Genomic DNA, 2,859 nt, shown 5'->3' with positions numbered 1-2,859 from the left:
AAACCCAGTCACTCCACTTTCCCCATCATATTACCCCAATACCTTACATTGTCTGCCACCCCCTACCATCGAACCCCATCACCCTCCTTTCCTTATATGCAACCCCAATACCTCTCATTGCTTGCCGTCTCCCAACTCTCCCCTCCCTCCAATACCTGCCATACTCCAACCTCACAACCCTGTCACCCAACTCTCCCCTCCCTCCAATGTCTGCCATACTCCAACCCCACAACCCTGTCACCCCATTGTCCCCTTCTTCCCCTGCATGCAATCCTAATACCCCACTGCCCCCTTTATATTACCCCAATACCTTCCATTGTCTGCCACCCCCTACCATCCAACCCTATCACCATCCTTCTCCTATATATAACCCCAATACCTCTTATTGCTTGCCATCTCCCTATCCTGTCACCCAAGTCTCCCCTCCTTCCAATGCCTGCCATGCCCCAACCTCAGAACCCTGTCACCCCATTGTCCTCTCCATGCAATCCTAATACCCCCGACCCAGTCATCCCACTTTCCCCATCATATTACCCCAATACCTTCTGTTATCTGCCAACCCCCTACCATCCAACCCTATCACCCTTCTTTCCTTATATGCAACCCCAATACCTCTCATTGCTCGTCGTCTCCCAACTCTCCCCTCCCTCCAATACCTGCCATACTCCAACCTCACAACCCTGTCACCCCACTGTTCCCTTCCTCCCCTGCATGCAATCCTAATACTTCCAACCATGTCACCCTTCATATTACCCCAATACCTTCCATTGTCTGCAATCCCCTACCATCCAACCCTATCACCCTCCTTTCCCTAAATGTAACCAGAATACCTCTTATTGCTTGCCACCTCCCAACCCTTTCACCCTACTGCCCCCCTCCTATCTCCCTCGATCCAACCCAGCCCCCCCCCTTTTTTTACAGTAGGTACCTCCAATACTTCCTATTGCTTGCCCCTCAACCTTGTCACCCTACTGCACATTTTCCTTATCACCCCATGATCTCTCCCCCCCCCCCCCCAATGTCCTCAATTCAGTTTATTCCCCTCCTCCACCTCATGACCCCAAAACCTCTTTTCTCTCCCCACCATCCCGCTTCACTCCTCCCCTGAACTGCTTTCCCGCGTTCCTTACCAAGCCAACAGGATTGGACTGTTTAACATGTATGCACCCAAAATCCTAAAACGCACCCATTAAAAGTGCTCTAAAACAGATGAATCTGGGGTTCCAAAGATCTAACACCTGGCCCATAGTGTGTCCATAACCCCCTTTAGATAAAACACATGATAAAATATTATTGCATAGTCTTAATGATGAACATGTAACAGAATAAATGAAAAACAAATTCAATTGGTTTTAGCTTAGATTTATTGGTTGTATTATGTCATTCACTGAATGAAGGCATTTTTCACCTCGTCCATGATTATCCCACTCACAATTTTTTTTTTTTATGTAGAAAAAAATATCTTACACAACACCACAAATCCCAAATGTGAATCTGCATTTGTAACAATAATATATAGTACATGGAGTATAAGTACAATGGTTCGGTTGAAGGGCTTTTTGATTCTTTTAGTTCCGTCCCACCATTACCTGTATGGTAATTACCATATATACATTTCTGAAGGCACGTTCACTCTATGAAGTTGCGGTGAGGCACAGCAATGTAAATGAAATGCGTTGGTGCGACACATTGGAGTTGATTTACTAAAACTGGAGTGTGCAAAATCTGGTGCAGCTGTGCATGGTAGCCAATCAGCTTCCAGGTTGTTGTTTTTTTTTTTGTCAAAGCTTAATTAAACAAGCTGAAGTTAGAAGCTGATTGGCCACCATGCACAGCTGCACTAGGTTGTGCACTCTCCAGTTTTAGTAAATCAAACCCACTGGCGGAGATTTACTAAAACTGGAGCACTCAGAATCAGGTGCAGCTCTGCATGGTAGCCAATCAGCTTCTAACTTCAGCTTGTTCTATTAAAATTTGGTAAAACCTGGAAGCCGATTCAGGATGCACTTGGCCGAAACTGAAGATGACAGCTATAAAAATTTTATTCTTTTTTATATATAAAAAATTTTTTTTATTATATATATATATAAAAAATGTATCTGCGTATATCACTGACTTTTTCCCCCCTTAAAATCAGGGGCAAATCGTGGGTGTGTGTTATACGCTGTTCCCCCGCCGATTGTGAGCCTCTCAGTGGCTCTTGCAGTCAAGCATGAACCGCCGAAAGCCTCAGAGAATGTCCGAGAGCTACCGCGCGCCACCGAGATACACAGGACATCCGGCTCTGTATCTCGGTGGAGCCATTTTTAAAACGGCAAGGCTGCAAATGACACCGATAAGGCTGCAATGACAAGGCTGTGCAGATGGACCCTGACAAGGCTGTGCAGATGGGCATTTAAATGTAAGTTTTTTTCTTAAACTTCCCTCCTAAAAGTTTTTTTTTTTTAAATTCCCTCCTAAACTTGGGGTGTGTGTTATACGCCAATAAATCTATTCATTATATTAATGAGCAAAAAAAAAAAATTATATATATATATATATATATATATATATATATATATATATATAATTTTTTTTTTGCTCATTAATATAATGAATTTAAAGGAATATGACTGTATTGTCAGTCATTATTGGCACCTTTAGGGCAAGAAAAGCTCAAGAAAAATGCATTCCTTTAAATCCTATGTATGTCTTTACACTAGTCCGCTGCGCTTCCATTGTGGTGTTAAAGATTTTATTCGCTGCATTTTTGGTCAGTTAAAAAACCCAAAAACAATAACAAAACCGTACCTCCCCGTTGAAATGCATCGAAAGCGCAGCAAGAACGCATCAATAAACGCACCATGTTAAAAAAAAAAA

This window comes from Lithobates pipiens, unplaced genomic scaffold, assembly GCF_037356315.1.
Source record: "Lithobates pipiens isolate NorthernLeopardFrog02 unplaced genomic scaffold, aLitPip1_a1.2 Scaffold_24, whole genome shotgun sequence".
Classification (NCBI taxonomy): Eukaryota; Metazoa; Chordata; class Amphibia; order Anura; family Ranidae; genus Lithobates; species Lithobates pipiens.
Note: the sequence above shows the minus strand (reverse complement) of the source record.